The sequence below is a fragment of the Drosophila takahashii genome, chromosome 3R, assembly GCF_030179915.1.
Source record: "Drosophila takahashii strain IR98-3 E-12201 chromosome 3R, DtakHiC1v2, whole genome shotgun sequence".
Lineage (NCBI taxonomy): Eukaryota > Metazoa > Arthropoda > Insecta > Diptera > Drosophilidae > Drosophila > Drosophila takahashii.
The window spans coordinates 5,549,021-5,570,597 of NC_091681.1; positions in this window are offsets into that span (position 1 = coordinate 5,549,021).

Genomic DNA, 21,577 nt, shown 5'->3' on the forward strand with positions numbered 1-21,577 from the left:
TTTTACCTTACCTAGGTAAAAAAACACAGTACCTTTCCCAACACTGAATCTAGGGGGAAAACCCCTGATCTGGGAACACTGAATGGTATTGCGAAAACTAACAGGATTGCATACCAAGACTCTAAGAAAATCAATTGGCTTGGGAGATAGAGACGTGAAAGTGAAAAAGTGAATACTTCGAAATTTGGAGCTGTTGGGGCCGGTGGGGATAATTGCCCCCTCTCAATGTTTTAGTTGTATTCCTTTTGAGGGGTCATTTGTCAAAATCCGACGCTCCGTTCAAAAGTTATAGCCAAAATAAGATTTTCTTCGTCTTCCCAAAATGAAAATTTAATTCTGTTTGTCAGTTTGTCAGTTTGTCAGTTTGTCAGTTTGTCCAAAACATGTTTTCTAAGTTTTGAAAATTTGATATGACGTTCATCACATCGATATAAAAAACTTTTGTTCTACCACTTTTGGAAAAAGTCGCTAGTTTAGCGGGAAAACAGCTATAAGTAGCTAAAATTCGGAAAGCCGTAACTTCTATACTACTAAAGCTACAGACTTGTATTATATCTCGTTTGAAAGGTATTTTTAAATGCTATAAACGCTTTTTATATGCAATTTGTGTAAATGTAATAGTTAAAAAAATATGAACAAAAGACATTTTTTTAAAACTTTGTTTTTAGCTTTTTTTTATTTTTCTCAAAAACGGCTCTAACGATTTTCTTTAAAACTTTAAACTGTATAGCCCTTGAGATTCCTTAAATTTTGGTATATAACACAATACTGTAAAAAGTCACGTTTAAAAGTTATTTTTATACGAAAATAGCCACTTTTGCAAGCTCGAACTACTAACGCTCCCTGAGTATTGAATTTTGTGTGAGGGTATCCGAACTGTATTTTAGGGTCATGGAATCAGTAAATTTGCACTTAAGAGTTCCATATAGGAATCTTTTGTTCTACGACTTTTGGAAAAAGCCGCTACTTTAGCGGGAAAAAGCTAAAAATAGCTACATTTCGTTAGTTTGTAAGTTCTACACTACTAAAGGTACAGACATGTGCTATACCTCGTTTAAAAGGTATTTTGAAATACTTCAACGCCTTTTTAACTGAATTCGTTAAAATACAATAGTTTAAAAATTATGATTTATGACCAATTTAAATTTAAATGTTTATATTAGCACCTATGAGAGCAAAAGTAAACAAACAAAAACTTCTGATATCAAATAAAAACACCTCTTAACGAGGTAAAAAACTAGTGACGATCGCACCTTCAACATACAAAAGTTCTGATATCAACATTTGTGACGAAAAATTATTACACTCGTCATTAAATAGACTTTCTAATATTTTCTCATTCGGCACGCTGCAATAGAAAATGCCTGTGAAGGGAAAAAGGCTGGAATAGTTTGCTAGGGCGGGCCGAATGAGAAAATATTAGAAAGTCTATTTAATGACGAGTGTAATAATTTTTCGTCACAAATGTTGATATCAGAACTTTTGTATGTTGAAGGTGCGATCGTCACTAGTTTTTTACCTCGTTAAGAGGTGTTTTTATTTGATTGTATATTATCTGTAGTTTATTAATAAAGTTTAATATTATAATAGTTTGTAGATATAAGAGTTACATAAGATTTGTAATTAGATACCGCGACTTTTCAACTGATTTTGCGACTGAAATTATGACTTTACGACGAACGACTTTTTTCCACAACTTCTCTGTATCTTGTTTTGGCTGCTAGTGATGGACTGTTGAATATTATTTGAGAACGCAGCGTGATAAGGACTGCCAACCTAGGTCCAATCCACCAGCTCACATATATTCTCCATAATAATATTACTCATAAATGGCACTAGCCAATATTTTATTCAATAAAATTATAATGTGAAAACGTACTTAAAATCATGAAGTGCTAAGTTTTAAAAAAAGGGGTGCTGACGCGATAAGTGGAGTAGGTGAAGAATAATGACATAACTTTCGACGGACAACCTTGACAATAGGGGATCGTATTGCGCGGCCCGCGACGATCCATTTGGCACACGAACGTGTGAAGGGGAGGGAATGTGGCCGAAACATTGCCCGATCGTGTTACGATCAAGCGAAAGCTACGCTTGTGGGGCAATGTAGACTGATGACCGACGGACTTTACGACTCTTACTAGTTGTCAGGCATCTTAATATGTATTCTCGTTATGTTGGAGAGGAGAAAGTCTTACCAAGAACCCACCCCATCCGGCGAGCTTATGCCGGCAAAATTGGTGCCTGAACATCGGATGACTTAACCTCGGCCCAAGACCTTCTCGGGACTGGGGCACTAATATGCCCACGTAACAATCTATATTCCTCGCACTCCCTTTAGCTGAGGTTCGAATATTAGATAGTCGGGACACCAACCCGAGTACAGCGTTCGCACTCCCTTTAGCTGAGTGACGGGTATTAGATAGTCGGGACATCAACCCGACTATAGCGTTCTCTCTTGTTTTAAAATAAATAGCTTTAATTTCAAAATCCACACGTACATTATTTACGAAATAAACGCTCTTAAAGGTTGATGTTGATGCGAGCAGTTTTGCTTTGCAGCTAAACACGTGCTCACGACTTTAGGTCTATTTTTATAAAGTGCCGAGTTTTCGAGAAAAATCTGGTATGGCATGTGGAAGCTTGAGCATTTTAGAGAAAAACTGCGTAAATAGACTTTAAAAATTGTATGATCGGTTTTTTATATCCTTGCAGGGGGTATTATAATTTCAGTCAGATGTTAGCAAAGCAGTAAAGGAGACGTTTCCGACCACATAAAGTATAAAGTTTCTATGCGAACTAGTCCCTCAGTTTTCGCGCGATTTTTTAGAAAAACAATTTTTTGTCTGCGGTCTATTTAACAATTTATTGAAATACTTGTAAATGATTTTCAACTATCTGTCTGCAGTACGGGCAGAACAATAGAGAGTTTTTTGAACGCTGTTCCAGATTTTTGAAGCACTCAAAGCATATTTTGAAGTGCCTACATGGTAGAAAAACTACGTCCCGCGGCCTATCAATGCAAATAATACATTTTAGCACGTCAGCCATTTGGCTGAACTGCAAAGTATTTTCCACATCTTCATCTTCTGAATCAGAACCGGAACATAACTCATGAAATGTTTAACTGACTAAAATATGAAAAAGCATGAGAGGTATCATAACAAACGGTACTCTCTTCTCGGTAATCTCATTGATTCGAATGTGCACCCAAAAAAAAAAACGCCTGAAATCGCCCTTGGTTTTAGAAAATCGCCTATGAATTTGCTTTACTGGTGATTTTGTCTACATTAAAAAAAGTAGGTTTTTAAAATCAAAGACATTTTTTTCTAAAATCAAAAAAAATAGACTGCAATTTAGAATTTTTTTGCTAGAAACTAAAAAAATATTTTTTTGAATTTATAAATAAAGGTTTTCTAAAAAATAAAAATACGGTTTTTTTTTTTTTAAATAGACAAATATTTTTTAAGTAACAAAAAAAAAATTCTTAAAATCAGAAAATACAAAAATCTATTTTCGGGCTTCGGAATTATACCCGGTTGTTTCTGTGACGCCACGGCCTTTGTGTTGTTTTTTTTTTCGTTCTTGTTTGTCACCTTATTTGAATTTACTTTAATTAAGCACATGGGTGGTTTCAAATTGGAACTGTAATAATAACTGAAATGAGTGTACAAATTACAAATTATAAATATAAAAACCCAATAACTTACTATTTACTAGCTGCGCCACGGAAGCATCATGTGAGGCGCTGTACAAAGTCTATTCACATTTTGTTCTCCTTTTTTTACTCAAATTGATCTGGCTCTCTTCTGGTTATTCCTTTTAGTTGTTCATTTAATTTTGCTCTTAAATAACACTATGCAGCATCAAAAAGTAACCTCGATGAATGCTATATTTTTGGATTCGTTACGAATTCCCAAGTTAAACTGCGGTTTCCAAAGAGTTCCCCGACGCAAGGATTCTTAGCAAAAGGACCTCAAAGTTCGAAAAATGCTGAAATTGACCAACTTTACGGAGCTCTCAGAGGCAAATGGATGCATGGCTTGGTTCGAAGTTAAAGTTTTTTAAAAGATACACCTTTTATCTTTCAAACCCCGTAAATAAAATAATTTTAGGATTTTTTTTAAGGCAGAAATAAATTCCAAAAAACATAGTCAAAAAACTGAAAAACATCCAGCTGCGGTCAAAATAGTAGCAGTGTTGCCGCCTTGTGTTTTTAAAAGTTTGATGTTGTAATTTTTTCTTATCCAATTAGTCTAATAGTAAAATTATAATCAATACAATATTACCAGGAAAAGATCAATTACAACAACAAACTTTTAAATACACAGGGCGGCAACACTACTACCATTTTGACCGCAGCTGTATACTTTTATGTTTTTTGACTATGTTTTCTAGAATTTGTTTTTGCCTTAAAAAAAATCTTAAAAATTTTTTAAGTATGGGGTTTAAAAGATAAAGGGTGTATCTTTTAAAAAACTTTAACATCGAATCAAACCATGCATCCATTTGCCTCTGAGAGCTCCGCAAAGTTGGCCAAATTCAGCATTTTTCGAACTTTGAGGTCCTTTTGCTAAGAATCCTTGCTTCGGGGAACTTTTTGGAAAACGCAGTTTAACTTGGGAATTCGTAACGAATCCAAAAATATAGCATCTATCGAGGTAAATTTAAAAAGCACTAAAAATGCTACACAGTGTAATTATTGATTAATATTAATATTTATATATTTATTATGGTTTAAAAGTAACAGTAATTGAATGTTTCAAGTTTGAAAAACTTAAACATCATTTTTATCAAAATATAATTATTCATGAGCTAAAAAATGCAATACATTTTTTTTTTATTAATATGTAACTATTAATGTTAAAAAGAAAAAAACAAAAAGACACCATGAGTTTTTCGTCTCGACGTGGGTTTGAACTCACTTTTGCAGCCGCAAGCTTGAATAACATATGCATGCACGCACGCGTTAGACCCCTAGGCTACCAATCCCGGAAATTTTCTTCAATTAATAGCGATTTTTTCTTAGGCTAAAAAAAAAATTTTCTAAAAAGTGTATAGGAAGGGAAATCGATCAAATACGGTAAAATTTTTTCTTTTCTAGAAAAATATTTCTTAATATCACACATTTTTTTCTAAATGTAAGAAAAATCTTCAAACATTTTTTCTGTTCTTGGAAAAACAATATTTCTATTATGTAGAAATATTTATAATTTTAATGGCAATTTTTTTTAGTTTTAGAAAAGTTCAGTCTTTTTTTTTCTAAAATCAATGGCGATTTTAACCCTCAAAAATAAAAAGGAAGATTACAAAAGAAAACCTTATAATTTAGAAAAAAAATTGATTTTTCTGTATTTCAGAAAATATTTTCTAACAAAACTCGTTCAACTCAGAATTTTTTTGAAGATTAGAAAATTTTTCTGAAGATTAGAAAATTTTTCCTCATTATAGAATATTTTTTTAAAGCACAGAACAAATTTTTTTTTCTATATTTAAGAAAAAACGAGGACTGAAGCTAACTTCGGCAAGCCGAAGTTTTAATACCCTTGCAGATTTTACGAATTAAAACTTGACTAGACTAGCAACATGCATTAATAAACAACAAAATATTTTATAATTGAAAAAATAAAATTTTAAAATTTTTCACCCTATTGTTCCTATGGGAGCTATAGGATATAGACGCCCGATCGGCACGCGCGTTTACCATAATGAAGGTACGCACAAAAAAATACGATTTGAAAAGTTTCATGGGAATAGCTAATATTTTGCGCGAAATATCCTGAAAAACGTCAAATTTTGACCGATTTCACCCTATTGTTCCTATGGGAGCTATAAGATATAGACGTCCGATCGGCACGCGCTTTTACCCTGATCAAGGTACGCACAAAAAATACGATTTGGAAAGATTCATGCCAATAGCTCTTACACTGAGCGAAATATCTTCATTTTTGTGAAAGCTATATCCGATTGTTCCTATGGGAGCTATAGGATATAGACGTCCGATCGGGTCGGCTTTCAAACTTGATCTGCGTACACATGTTTTAGGACGACTGTGAAAGTTTCAAGGCGCTAGCTTTTAAACTGAGCTCGCAAACGGTATTGAAACAGACGGACAGACGGACAGACGGACATGGCTATATCGACTCCCCTATTGATCCTGATCAAGAATATATATACTTTATGGGGTCGGAAACGTCTCCTTCACTGCGTTACAAACTTCTGACCAAAATTATAATACCCTCTGCAAGGGTATAATAATTTTTTGAGTGTGCTTTACAACAAAAAGTAGTTCTCTTATCGGTATTCTCATTAACTCAAAATGCATATTAGATTTTTTTTTAGAAGTTGCGGGCGTTATGACACTTTTAAAAGTCTCATAGCGCCCGCGGGCGATTGGACCACTATATCTTAAGGCTCCCATAGAAATATTCAAACAAATATTAGAAAATTTATTGTAACTTTGTAGGAAGTAGGCGTTTTGATTTTTGACAACTTAAAAACAAAATTTAAATAGACACGCTGAATCCATAGGTATTAACAAGGGTTTATAAGCTCCGGCTGGCCGAAGGTAGCTACCTTTCTTGTTTTTTTCTGGATCTTCTCTGAATTAAGACTATCAATAAGTATATAAAATCCTAAATTAAAAATCTATCTGACAGTCAAGATGACTGACGCGAGATTAAAGGGATCTAATAACTACTGCTAAGCTGGACGGTCATTTCGTTGCAATCGGGTCCGGTATGAGACCCTGGCTAGGCCCCTGGCGAGCTGGTTTGGATGAGAAGTTAGCTTGGTGTGGTAGGTAGCTTTTTGTTTTGATATTTCGTCTTTTACGGGCAGAATGCCCAGATCTCTGTGGATGTTGTCGTTCCGAACATACCAAGGTGCCCCAGTGATAGTTCTCAAGATTTTTGATTGTGCTCGCTGGATAATGTCGATGTTGCTGCTGCTCACGTTTCCCCACAACTGGGAGCCGTAAGTCCAGACTGGCTTAAGCGTTGAATTGTAGAGCAGGACCTTGAAGTCCAAGCAGAGGGGGGAGCTAGCACTTAAGAGCCAATGGAGTCTATTGGATTTTAGTTTTAGATGAATTTTCTTAGCTTCGATATGTTTTCTCCATGTAAGTCTCCTGTCTAGGTGAACGCCCAGGTACGTTACATCGTCAGCTTGTGGAAGTGGCGTGTTATTCAGAGTTAGCGGGGGACACGTTTGTATGTTAAGAGTAAACGTTATGTGTTTACACTTTTGCGCATTTATTTTTATACGCCAGTCTGAGAACCACCTCTCCACAACCACGAAGTGATCAGCTAGTAGTGCTGTTGCCTGAATTTGGACCGACTTATGATCGCGGTATCGTCTGCGAATGTGGAAGTAGTTAGCCGGACGTTCGTGGGAATGTCTGCGGTGTAAAGGAGAAATAAAGTTGGACCAAGGGCGCTACCTTGGGGAACTCCAGCCTCTATAGTGTAATGTTGTAGTGTTGCATCTCACGGCGAATTCTCTGTTGTAAAGGTACGATTCAAGTATCATGTGAGTGTTTTCCGGCAGAATAGTTCTGATTTTGTGCATAAGGCCATCAAGCCAGACTCGATCGAAAGCCTGTGCAACATCAAGGAATACCCCACTGCAGTATTCCCGATATTTGAATGCAGACCGTATTTCCGTTGTTAATCTGTTGACTTGCTTTCTCGAAAGCCAAATTGATTTGCCGGAATAACGTTGTGCTCTTTCAGATATGGGATTATGCGCGTCAAAAGGCATTTTTCGAGCAGTTTTGACAGACACGAGAGTAAACTTATCGGTCTGTATGAAGCTGGTATTGTGTGATCTTATCCTGGCTTTGGGATCATTATGATTACCGATTCTTTCCATTTTTTTGGGAAGTAGCCAAGTCGTGTAATCCAGTTAAAGAGTTTACAAATGACCTCAACTGCACAGTTTGGGAGTTCAATTAGCATTTTGGCAGTTATTACATCACCGCCTGGGGCCTTTTTTGGTTTCAATTGCTCGCTGATGACTATTGCAACTTCGTTTGGTTGAAACCGAATTGGGTCCGTCTCAGTTTCGATTTGAATTGGCGGCGCCGATAGTGCGAATGAATTTGTTGCAGGGTTTGGCTGAAAGACATTTCGAAGGTGTAAAGCAAATGTACAAGCTCTGTCTTTGTCGCTTCTGGCCCAGCTGCCTGAAGAGTCTCTTATGGGGATTACTGTTTCGGCCGGCGCACTTAGATTTGGGTGGGCCCTCCACAGGGGATGCTTGGTGGTGGTGGGTGAATGTTTCTGAATGTACTGACTTTGTGCTTCTACTTCTTCGTGCCTTAGGGCCCTGGTAAGTCTGCGACCAGCATCCTTAAGACTTTGTTTCGAGGATGGCGATCTGCTGGTTTGCCAAGCACGCCTCAAACGTCTTTTCTCCAAAACAAGCTGTTCGATTTCCAAGTTAGTTTTGTGTTGGTGTGTGCGCCCATCCCTCCCTTGCGGTGTAGAGACTTTGGCTGCTACGACGAGTACAGACTCCAGTGCATCGGCATAGCAGTCGATGTCCTCCTTGATGTTGAGCTGTGGAGTCAGTTCAATGTGGGAACTTACGTACTTTTTGAACTTCAGCCAGTTGGTTCGATGCGACGTCAGCCTCCAAGGGTGCTCTATTAATGCCGGGCTTTCAAGAAGAGTTATTAGCACTGGTAAGTGGTCCGATGATAGATCCAAAAGCGGTTTTGCAGATATTAGATTGCGAAAAATATTTTTTGTCACAGCTAAATCAATTAAGTCAGGTAGTTTTCTGGGATCTGTAGGCCAGTATGTAGGGCTGCCTGGCGAAACGCAATCCAGTTTGTAGCATGTTTTGATGAGTGCATTATATAGTTGCATTCCTTTGGGGGTCACAAGGCCCAATGTGTGTGCTTGGCGTTGTAATCCCCTGCTGCTATGAATCGCTCTCCAAGTGAATTGTAGAAGTCTTTGGAGACTGTAAAACGGGGTGGGCAGTAAACAGCGGCAATGGCAAGGTTGCAGTTGCCCAACTGTAATTTTATCGATGTAGCTTGCAAATAACTTTTTGCAAACCTTTGGTGAAAGTGGTGTTTGATGCGGTCTCTTATTAAGATGCCGGTTCCGCCATGTGCTTTACCATCTGGATGATCTGTGCGGTAGAACGTGTATCCCCGTATTTGAAAATTATATTTGCTGGTGAGATGCGTTTCTGCCAGCAACATAACGTCGGTGTGGTTTTCGTTCAGAAATTGATTTATTTCAGGTTTATGCCGTGAAACACCGTTGGCGTTCCACAAAGTTATTCGAAGACTAGGCATAGTTTATTTGGACTGCTGAGCTGCGAGTATTTTTAACAAAATGTTTTGGGTTTGCATGGTGGTTTTCATGAAGAACATAAATTCCGTCATATTATGTTGCAATGTGATCATCATAGTTTCCATGTCACTTTGGGGATGTGCGGGATGCTACCCATTTTCGGTTCTATGTGAGCTGTGCCTGATTTTAGAGCACTGGCGTAAAAAATGCCGTTGGTGGTAATTGAAGGGCCAAATGAAGACCTGGCTGCTTTTGCGACGAAAACTTCCGGTGTCGTTTGTGATCTCATGTAATTGTTCTGTGTGTTCTGGGAGCGTGGCGTTCTCGTTCGTTGCATCCGACTTTTTATCTCCTTGTAGACTGGACAGCCTCTGTAGTTTGCTGTGTGGTTTCCTTGTCTTCCTTGTTGGCAGGGCAGGGTTCGAAGTCGTTGAAGTTTCCACAAGCTACACATATTGACCTGAGGGCGCAGTAACCCCTGGTGTGTCCATATTCCTGGCAATTCGTGCATTGCACTGGCCCGTTCCGTTTGTGCGGCTCTTCTACTGTGATCCTATGATGCAGCAGGTACTGCAACTTGTAGATCGGATGCACTGCGTTTTTTTTTTCAAAGTTCTGCTGTCTGGCTCCAGCTCGACCTTGAATAGTAGTTGCGACTTCTTGTTATACCCTTGCAGAGGGTATTATAATTTTGGTCAGAAGTTTGTAACGCAGTGAAGGAGACGTTTCCGACCCCATAAAGTATATATATTCTTGATCAGGATCGATAGGGGAGTCGATATAGCCATGTCCGTCTGTCCGTCTGTCCGTCTGTCCGTCTGTCCGTCTGTCCGTCTGTCCGTCTGTCCGTCTGTCCGTCTGTCCGTCTGACCGTCTGTCCGTCTGTCCGTCTGTCCGTCTGTTTCAATACCGTTTGCGAGCTCAGTTTAAAAGCTAGCGCCTTGAAACTTTCACAGTCGTCCTAAAACATGTGTACGCAGATCAAGTTTGAAAGCCGACCCGATCGGACGTCTATATCCTATAGCTCCCATAGGAACAATCGGATATAGGTTTCACAAAATAAAGATATTTCGCTCAGTGTAAGGGCTTTTAACATGAATCTTATTCTTTTACGCATACCTTGATCAGGGTAAAAGCGCGTGTCGATCGGACGTCTATATCTTATAGCTCCCATAGGAACAATAGGGTGAAATCGGTCAAAATTTGACGTTTTTCAGGATATTTCGCGCAAAATAAAAGCTATTCCCATGAAACTTTCCAAATCGTATTTTTTTGTGCGTACCTTGATCAGGGTAAAAGCGCGTGCCGATCGGACGTCTATATCATATAGCTTCCATAGGAACAATAGGGTGAAAAATTTAAAATTTTTATTTTTTTCAATTATAGAATATTTTGCTGTTTATTAATTCATGTTGCTATTTTAGTCAAGTTTTCATTAGTGAAATCTGCAAGGGTATTAAAACTTCGGCTTGCCGAAGTTAGCTTCCGTCCTCGTTTTTTTTATAATGTTTATAACGTTTTCTTTTAAAGCCTCTGTAATTTCCGAAGGGGTTACATCGGGTTCTATTCCCTTAAGCACAACTTGCAAGCCTTTGCAGTTTTTTAGCTGGTACGTGTAGTAATTCTTTTTGGCATCGTTTAAGTACTTTGACACTGCTCGGAAATCGTCTTCAGTTCTGGTTTGCGGTTTAGTTTCACTTATATTCCCTTTCATAAGCGAAATAACAGGAAAGCTATCTTTTCCGACTAGCTCAACTATTTTGTTGACTAGGGCATTCGAGGTCTTCTCCCGAATAAAGATAGGTGGCGGCTTCAGATTCCTTGGGGCTAATTGTTCAGACTGTGTATCGTGCTCCGCCAGAATGGAGAATCTATTTTCATTTAATGGCCCGAGATTTTCAGGGCCTTTGTTGGTATGGTTTACTTTGGGCTTATTGCCGTCAAATTTTTTTGGGGTCATTAGCTTGCGCTTGGAAATATTTATGTAGCGATCCATGCCTGTCTGCATGGCCGAACCCGCTTGCGGATTTGACCCGAATTTTGCACTTGGTTGTGTTATTGCTTTACCCGCTGCAGAAGACGTAGTAGTTGCTGTTGTTGTTGCACTAGGTGGCTGAAGCTCGGTTGCAGTTTTGCATTGCTCACTCCATGGCGTTTGAGCGTTGAGAAGCAGGGCGGGAGAGCAAGAACTGGCTCTCTGGTTTTTGGCGGTCAGTAAACTTGCATTTTCTTGCACTTTCGGTTCTAGAGTATTACTCGTGAAAGAGAAATAAGCATTGTTACGGGACAGAGAAAGACGACGTTTTTCTTGCTCTCTCTGAATTTTTTCACGGGCTTCGTCTTGTTGTTTTTGGCGCTGATCCACGTTCTTACTCATTTGCTTATTGTTAGTGCGTAAAGATTAATTAATTAATTAATTAATTAAAACTTTAGTTTACAATATGCGATTAGCATCGAGAAACGCAAAACCTCACTTTTATAAATTTTCGAACGTTTTCGCCTGAATGTGAGTGAATAATTGTTTTTCCGGAGCGTTAAGAAAACACGTCTACACGCGACCGGCAATGAAATTGAATTGATATCGATATTATTTGTAAATGATATTTTGGTCCTTTCTAATGGTTGGTCTATTTAAAGCCTTAGCTTGCCTTATTACATATTTGCGATGCACGTAGTTGCAAAATATCAATATACTTTTTAAACTAGTCTTGCTCCATTACTGGGCTAATAACAGTACGAAACTTACTTTCGCTAAAAGAGATAATTTTCATAAAACTTTATTGGACTCTTTGGACACTAATCCTTTAATCTAAAATGGAGTACATATGCTGTGTTTTTTTTTACCTTTATTTGCTATTAAAAATGCAGATATGGCTCTTTGACGCGAAGGTCCACATTTTTGTAAATTTTAATATTTTTATACCCGTTACTCGTAGGTATATTAGATTCGTGCAAAAGTATGTAACAGGTAGAAGGAAGCGTTTCCGACCCTATAAACTATACATATTCTTGATCAGGATCACTAGCCGAGTCGATCTAGCCATGTCCGTCTGTCTGTCTGTATGAACGCTGAGATCTTGGAAACTACAAAAGCTACACACAAAAAAACAAGAGAGAACGCTACAGTCGGGTTGGTGTCCCGACTATTTAATACCCGTCACTCAGCTAAAGCAAACGCTGTACTCGGGTTGGTGTCCCGACTATAATCGTAACTCAGCTAAAGGGAGTGCGAGGGAGACAGATATATAAATTTTGATTGCGTATAACTTTTTAATGAATGGTCCGATTTGAAAAATGTCTTCTACATTTCGATAGGTATAAATATACACAACAAAATTACATTTATACTTTTCGGAAATCTTTAAAGATGTGGGCGCAGGACCCATTTTAAAATCGTTAGTGGGCGATTGTGGGCGTTAGAGGGGGCGTGACGCTCGGCTAAAATAAACTTGCGCTGCGTAGGAAGCAAAGGAATATGTGTGGGAAATCTCAAATTTCTAGCTTTTGTAGTTTCTGAGATCTCAGCGTTCATACTGTGAGGAGCCAATTGGCTCCCCACAAATAGCCACTCCCTAAATGTATATATAACCCCCCACCTAGGATATAAGTAATTAAATAAGGCTAGAGTTAATCTAAAATAGTATTATAAGTTAGGTTTAAGGCTACAAGGCCGCACCCGATAGTTAATAAAACTGTCATCGCCATCGATACTTGCATCGCTAGCCTGGAAGGCTTATCCCACACCAACACACACATACCAGCGCTGAAACGAGAAATTCACCACGAAAAGCGGCCACATGACCCAGCTTCGCATAAGAGCGAGCGAGAAAAACGCATGATCGCGTTGGAAATCAACCCCCGAAAACTGGCACGCGCCCATGAGGGAGAGCGAGAGGAAGATATGCCGAAGCTTCGAGAAGCCAGGAAACAGAACGGCGAGAAGTTTCGCGAAACCGAAAACTCGGAGTTCTTTGGAAGAGGTCGACTGACGCGGACAAGGAATTTAAGTGCGGAAAAGAGTGGGCGATTTTTGCCACTCCGGGAGTGAAAGACGACAGAAAACACGAGGAGAAGCCGAGCAAGCAACGTGCTCGACGTGGAAAAAAACCAGGACACCGGCGCTACCTGAAAAGCAGCGGAACACCCAGTCGTCGAGTGACGGCTGATGAGGAGAAGGACAGCGAAGAAGGACAGAGGATTCGTGGATCACAGTGGTGCCGGCCCAGGACCAGCGGCGGAGCACCCCCAGTTTACGCGCGGAAACTTTGCGTGTGTGTGTGTGTGCGGGAGCGAGACGGGTGAGTGCCAAGCCAGTGAGACCGCAACGAGTGGCCAGCGAAAAACAAGTCTGGCCAAAAGGTGCAGTATGTGCGCTTAGAAATCTCGGCAGGCCTCGATGCGGTATCACTGGGTAGAATCCGGCTAGATCAGCCATAACCTTTGCCCAGATAAAACCTAACACCATGTAACTCTAATGAAACTGAAAAACCTAACCTCAAAACTGTATCCAAACATGAAGAACTCACCTCCCAAATACTGTATAAATTTGAATAAATCCAGAATACCCTGAAAACATATATATATTTTCGTCAAAGCAAATATTGAAAAAAAGAAAAGATTCTAATAAACAACAACAATCAATTTAAAGCCTAGAAAACCCACTATATTTTCTTACCCACACTTGAACCGCCTCAAAATGCTCTCCAACGGTACCACCCCGATTTATTTAACCAGATATTTTGTCAGAGGCCAGGCTCAGCCGGCCGCATAGCTTGGTCCGACAGCGAGTGCTGGCGGATGCCCATGTCAGGCAGCCACATGGCCTAGAATTGCCAGGCGTCCCCTAATCGATTCCCTCTCGGTCTCCTCGTGGCGAGTGCCGCGAGTCAGACCCAGTACGCGCTACCGCTGACCCCCTTTGCTTTTTGTTGATGCCCAAATCAAATCGAAACGGTGTTTTATACGATAACCCGGTGGCTGACACACTACATCTCACGTCAGCCCACCGCTCATCGAAGGCCCTAGTCTCAATCTTTATAAATTTGGCTGTAAAGAGATCCTGGCGTGACCGAGCTTCACCCCAGCCTAAGAAACTACTTCACAGTCTGGCGCCCGAGCAGGGACTTGAGGCTTATGAATTTTAGATGATTATATGGCCTAAAGACCCATCTGGTTACTTTCCTCGATTTGTGTTTTTTGGGTACAGCCATATAAGAGCGAATTTTTGTTCAAGTGGGTACGCACGGAGAGGAATAAATATCGAGGGACATGCAAATCTAGAACCAAAATTATCAAATATATATATATAAGCAAGACACAAGCGGGAGAACTTTTACCAAAGTATACCCAAAATCAAGACCAAACATAACCAAAAAAAAAAAAAAAAAAAAAACGAGAGGTTGTCAGAGGTAACAGACCACGTGGCCAACAGAACCACGTGAGTCGCATACAGGCATAGCAAAGAGAGAAAGAGCGGGCCCTCTATAGGTGAACCAGTCAGGCCGCGAGATTTTAACAGCACAAGCTAATCTATACTCCCCACAGCGCAGCCATCTTGTCTTCGCTCTCATCGTCGTCTCTCTCACATCCACAGCAATCGACTGCAAGTACAGTCATCGGAAGCATAGAAAAGGAATCTGAAAACCACTGTCGCCGAGTCAACACATTTTTCACGGAATTTTTCCGCTACATCCAGCTTTTACATCGCCGTCGAAGAAAATCTAAATCGTCGTCTTACGCCTTATTGTGGTTGCCATCGTTCCGCTAGGCAGTTATTAATCCGTTAGCCAATAAATAAACATTTTTCGCTGTTAAATTTTGTTAAACTTTTGAGCTTCGTTTGACCCTCGTTAAAAATTTCTTTCGCCGCACCAAAAATCTGGTTTTTCTTCGTTCTCCGTTGGATTATTTTCGCAAACATGGGGGCACGTTGGATTTCGTATCTCAGGAAGCGGGAATTGGAGGCAATTCTGAAGGAGTTCGCCTTGGACGGAACAGGAAACGTGGAGGAGATGAGGAGCCGGTTGGCAGCCTTTAATAATCGTGACGATCACGTTTTGGAGATAGCCGAGCGTCTTCAGGAATGCGAATCGGAAATATTGGCCGCGATCAACGAGCGGAAGCAACGGACGCCGAGTCCAAACCCTGCGGGTCCGACTAAACTCCATGTCCCACTGGGATGCGCCAACCCCGCTGAGGCAGGTGTCGACATAGAAGTCAACACTGCCAGGCGGGATATTTCTCCCAGAAAGCTGGAAATGACAGCGGCAACTCTAGCAGAAAAGCTGAGAAACTGGGGAATCACCTTCGACGGGACAACGGACCCGATCTCGTTTATTCAACACCTCGAGGAACGAGCAACAGCTTACGAAGTCAACGTGGAGAAGATGCCGCAGGCCATCCCTGGTCTTTTGACGGACACGGCCGAACACTGGTTCAGGACAAGCCAGCTATTGGGCGAATCCTGGGCAAACTTCAAGAAGGCATTTCTTGACTTTTTCCTACCACCGAGGTATTTCCAGAGACTCGAGGATGAGATTCGTACCAGGCACCAGCGACCCGGAGAAACATTTAAGCAATACCTTGTAAACATTCGATTAATGATGCACAGAGCGGGATATAATTCAGAACAGGAGTTAGAAAGGATTTATGAAAACCTACAGTCAGACTATCAACTGTTTACCAGGAGACATGAGTTCACAACGCTGGAACAGCTGACCGCCTTGGCAGTGACTTATGAAGTCACCCGCGATCGAGACACAGGAAGTCATGCAAGGATGCTGTCTGAACTGCAGTCACCGCCGAAGAGAATCGACCAGATCCCGTCGTACTCAGGGGCGCCACCAACGGGTCGCCAAGATACAGCACGATCACCCCGACGAACATTTACACCGGCCGCCGTGGTACCGGAAATAGTTCCTCGGGTGGGGAACGTGTCCATCGTGCCAAACTTCAGACTAGCCTGCAGGAATTGTGCGCAGGCTGGGCATTTTTCACACGAGTGTCGCAATCCCCGAGTTCTCTTTTGCTGGGAATGCGGTCGCCGAGGAATACGAACCAACGAGTGTTGTCGTCGCAGTCATCCGGGAAACGAGAGGAGTCTTCGTCCCCTCGGGGAGCGGCCGGAGACTGCCAGGAGGAATCCCCAGAATTAAAGGATATTTTACAAGTCCAGACGAGCAGAATCATCGCACAAGTACAAATCGAGGGTCGACTATTTAATGCAACCATAGACACCGGAGCCAGCAGAAGCTTTGTGAGCGAAAGAGTCGTTCAACTCGTGGGCACACCACATAACGTACGGACGGTACGCACCCAAGTCAGCCTGGCCGAAGGCTCCCGCAAGGAAATAACCAAGTCACTGGTGGCGAAAGTCCAGTTGGACCAACGTTGGGTCACCTTTCCACTCCTAGTCTTACCCTCAATCATGGAAGATGTGCTTTTGGGCATGGACTTTCTCTGCGGCGTGTCCGCCACCCTCCAATGTGGTCGCGTTTCGCTACAACTTAACCCTCTTCTCGTAGCCAGCACCAAGAGCGACTCAGTTCTGTCTCCTCTCCTCATAAATGAGTCTTCGTCAGAAGAAATCGACAACTTCGATGCCACCGTCCCAGAACTACAAAGCAACGAACCAGAGCGCAGGATGCCAGCTGCCCCAACAAACAGTATTCTAGGGCCCAGAGAGGACACAGCCGTGCGAAATAATCCATTTCGACGGAACCCGAGTTCTGTATCGGCAGAACCAGCCGAAGAAGCGCGATTGCCTTCCCCAACCAGACCAGCGAATGCATCTGATACTGGAGGAGCATTAGCAGTAATCAAAGAGACCCCAGGGCCGGAGGATCTAGAACCCTGGGTACACAAATTTCTACAGGAGGAATTGGCCAAATTTGACGGACTGACCGGAGTGTCACACATCGCCGAACACTCGATCACAATGCGGGATGATAAACCCATTAAACAACGGTATTTTCCCAAGAATCCCGCAATGCAGAGGATTATTGACGAGCAGATCGACGATTTGTTACGCAACGATTGTATAGAACCTTCTCGGAGCCCCCATAGTGCCCCTATTGTACTCGTGGGCAAGAAATCGGGAGAGATGCGGCTCTGTGTTGATTTTCGACAACTGAATGCCCACTCAATCCCCGATGCGTACCCGCTGCCCAGGATAACTCACATTCTGGAGCGGTTGCGCCACGCCAAGTACATCTCCACTCTTGACCTGAAGAGCGGATACTGGCAAATCCCCATGGCCAGGACAAGTCGCGAGTGCACTGCATTTACAGTTCCAGGAAGGGGACTGTACCACTGGAAAGTCATGCCGTTTGGTCTTCATTCAGCACCGGCCACATTCCAGCGGGCGCTCGACAGCGTAATTGGACCAGACATGGAGCCCAACGCGTTTGCGTACCTGGATGATATAATCATCATCGGGCGCACGTTAGAAGAGCATGTGCACCATCTTCGAGAGGTATTCCGACGGCTACGAAGAGCGAACCTTCGCCTCAATGCAAAGAAATGTAGTTTCTTTAAGCGCAGCCTGGTATACCTGGGGCACGTCATCAGTGAGGAAGGGATCCACACTGATCCCGACAAGATTTCGGCAGTACGGCAACTGAGTCCGCCCACTTCATGCAAGGAACTACGTAGATGTCTGGGTATCGCGTCATGGTACAGGAGGTTTGTACCCAACTTTGCCGGCATCGTACAACCCATGTCTCTGTTGTTGAAAAAAGGAAAAAAATGGCAATGGCAACAGGATCAACAAGACGCGTTCGAAGAATTGAAGCGGAAGCTCACGGAGGCACCTGTTCTCGCCTGTCCGGATTTCAATGAGAAGTTTGTCTTACAAACCGATGCCAGTGATATAGGGCTAGGAGCCGTCCTAACCCAGAATATCCAGGGAGAGGAACGCGTCATCGCATTCGCTAGCAGACGTCTCATCGCCGCTGAAGAGAACTATTCAGCCACTGAGAAGGAATGCCTGGCCATTATATGGGCCATAAGGAAGCTTAGGTGTTACATCGAAGGGTATCGATTTGAGGTGATCACGGACCATCTCGCATTAAAATGGCTCAACTCAATCGACAATCCCACCGGCCGAATCGCACGCTGGGCGTTAGAACTGCAGCAGTACCAGTTTGACGTCACCTATCGGCGCGGGAGCCAGAACATTGTCGCGGATGCGCTGTCACGACAGCCCTTGGATGTACTGCAAATGATTCAGGAGGATAAGCCTGGGTGCACATGGTATCAGCGAATGCTGAAACTCGTTCAGGACAAGCCTGAAGATTTCCCGGACTACGCGTGTGAGAACCAACAGCTATATCGGCACCGCGGAACCCGACCCGACGATGAAGACTACGTCCCTTGGAAATTGTGCGTGGCCAAGGATCATCGTCAGCGAGTGCTGTCAGAATGCCATGACCAGCCCACGGCTGGACATCTCGGAATCAGAAAGACAACAACCCGGATCGCCCAGAGGTATTACTGGCCGGGACTCTTTCGTGATGTCGCCAGGTATGTTCGCAAGTGCGACACTTGTCAACGGTTTAAGGTAAGCCAAAACAAACCAGCGGGTAAGATGTTCACCAGGCAGATCAGTGAGCCCTTTGACACTGTCTGCGCCGACTTCATTGGACCCCTTCCGCGGTCTAAGAGCGGGAACAGTATGCTGCTAGTATTTTTCGACGCCTTTTCAAAATGGGTTGAGTTAGTTCCATTAAGAAAAGCTACTTCGGCACACCTTGAGAAATCCTTTCGGGAGAGGATTTTAAATCACTTTGGGATTCCCCGTACCTTTGTTTGCGACAACGGGACCCAATTCACAAGTCGGTCTTTCAAAGCTTTCTGTAAACAGGCGGGAATGGAGATCCAGTATACGGCACCCTATACTCCGCAGCAGAACCCGACAGAGCGGGCCAATCGCACCATTAAAACTATGGTCGCCCAGTATATCGAGGATAAGCAGACGACGTGGGACGAACTGCTCCCTGAGCTGAACCTGGCTATAAACAGCAGCGTTTCTGACTCCACCGGATTCAGCCCGGCGTTTGTTATACAAGGCAGAGAGCCAAGACTCCCAGGGGCCTTGTACGACGAAGTCACGCCGGGACCAAGCCATGTTCCAAGATCACCCGTCGCGAAAGCGGAGTTGCTGCGCGACGTGTTTAAGGCGGTCCAAACAAACACTCAGCGAGCTTCGATGGATCAGCGGAAGCACTACGACCTCAGAAGGCGCGCGTGGAGACCAACTTTGGGATCACTGGTCTTTGTAAAGCAGCATCACTTGTCCAGGGCGGCGGATAACTTTGCTGCAAAGTTAGCACCCAAGTATGAGGGGCCGTACGAGGTGGTCAAATTCATTTCGGCCACGATCGTGCGTTTAAAACACACACGAACTAAACAATGCAGGACGGCATCGCTCGGAGACCTAAAGGAAGCAGTCGACGACCCGGAGACCCAGGGTCCGGTACCGGTAGAACAGGACAGCCCAGACGTAGCCAAGACTACAGAGCAGGTTTAGTGGTCGGGTGACCCTAAACTCCAATACAGAAAGCCCGCACCGCGGCCTCATCGTAGAGAAAATACACATATCAAGCCAGCGGTCGAGTGACGCTCAAAAGAACCCTGGCCGAGGCAAGAGCCAATCCACAAGGACCACTGCGAAAGGAGCCAAGTTTGAGTCAGTGGGGGCCACTTGCTGGACGGTGCGCTTTCCCAACGTCCCCACTCCCCTCAGGGGAAACTCAATGCTCCCAGTGTCCACCGTAGCTTAGCCCCTCTAACTACAAAACTAACCAAAACTAAAACGGTAACCCCCCTTTTCCACAAACTAAAACTAATAAAAGGTTATCTTCCCAACAGACATGGCAGCGGGCGACTTCCCCGACTGGAGGCACCTGGTGAGGTGCGTGGAGGAGGCCATCGGGCCGTGCCCTGGCCAGTACGCCGAGCCAAGTGACCCCACCGCCACACTGGAAGAAGCCCCCCAGCGTGGCCAAGACGCATCCGGCCCGGAACACGCCAGGGAGGCTGACGAGGCCCCCGTCATGGAAGATTTCGCGGGCCATATATGGCGGGTGCAGGACAACGGATCCAGCGCAGTCCTGGAGAGGATGGACCCTAACGGGGTCATACTCGCATACGCGGATGAGAAGGGCAGCGTCTCGGTGACTACAGCACCGACACCCCCCTTGGAGACGATCGAGGTCTCCGATGAGGAGGACCTGCGTACCACACGGGACCCCCCACCGGATGATGAGATGCCCGTCCTCGTTCCAATCGACACCCCCGGAGAGGATGCGGTGATGGGACTAGCCCTGGTCGCCACACCTCCGCCGATTGCCCATTCCGAGGCCGACCTTCCACTCATGTTCGCGAGCTGGGCCGCAGAAATGGAGTGGGAGGACCGTCTTCGCGAGCGGGAGACAGCAGCAGCCGCCCCTGTAGCCACCAAACCAGCGCTACCAGCGAAGCCACCAGCAAAGCCACCAGCCGAGGACGACAGCAACGCTAAGGGACGTCCCCAATATCCATCGCCCGACGAGGATTGGGTGTTGCCACCGCGACACTGGCGTATTCGCGTGAGCGGTGGACGAATTCCCCGCTCCCTTGTCGAGCACGTTCGCCCACAGGAGGGAACCCGACGCCGTGTGGATCGGAAGTTTCTCTTCCATGCCGGAGGGGAGGAATTCCGAGTCCACATCAACAAGAGAGATGAGATCGCCGTCTCGTCGCGTCCCCCGAAGAAGGAGGGGGATGTGAGGAGCCAATTGGCTCCCCACAAATAGCCACTCCCTAAATGTATATATAACCCCCCACCTAGGATATAAGTAATTAAATAAGGCTAGAGTTAATCTAAAATAGTATTATAAGTTAGGTTTAAGGCTACAAGGCCGCACCCGATAGTTAATAAAACTGTCATCGCCATCGATACTTGCATCGCTAGCCTGGAAGGCTTATCCCACACCAACACACACATACCAGCGCTGAAACGAGAAATTCACCACGAAAAGCGGCCACATGACCCAGCTTCGCATAAGAGCGAGCGAGAAAAACGCATGATCGCGTTGGAAATCAACCCCCGAAAACTGGCACGCGCCCATGAGGGAGAGCGAGAGGAAGATATGCCGAAGCTTCGAGAAGCCAGGAAACAGAACGGCGAGAAGTTTCGCGAAACCGAAAACTCGGAGTTCTTTGGAAGAGGTCGACTGACGCGGACAAGGAATTTAAGTGCGGAAAAGAGTGGGCGATTTTTGCCA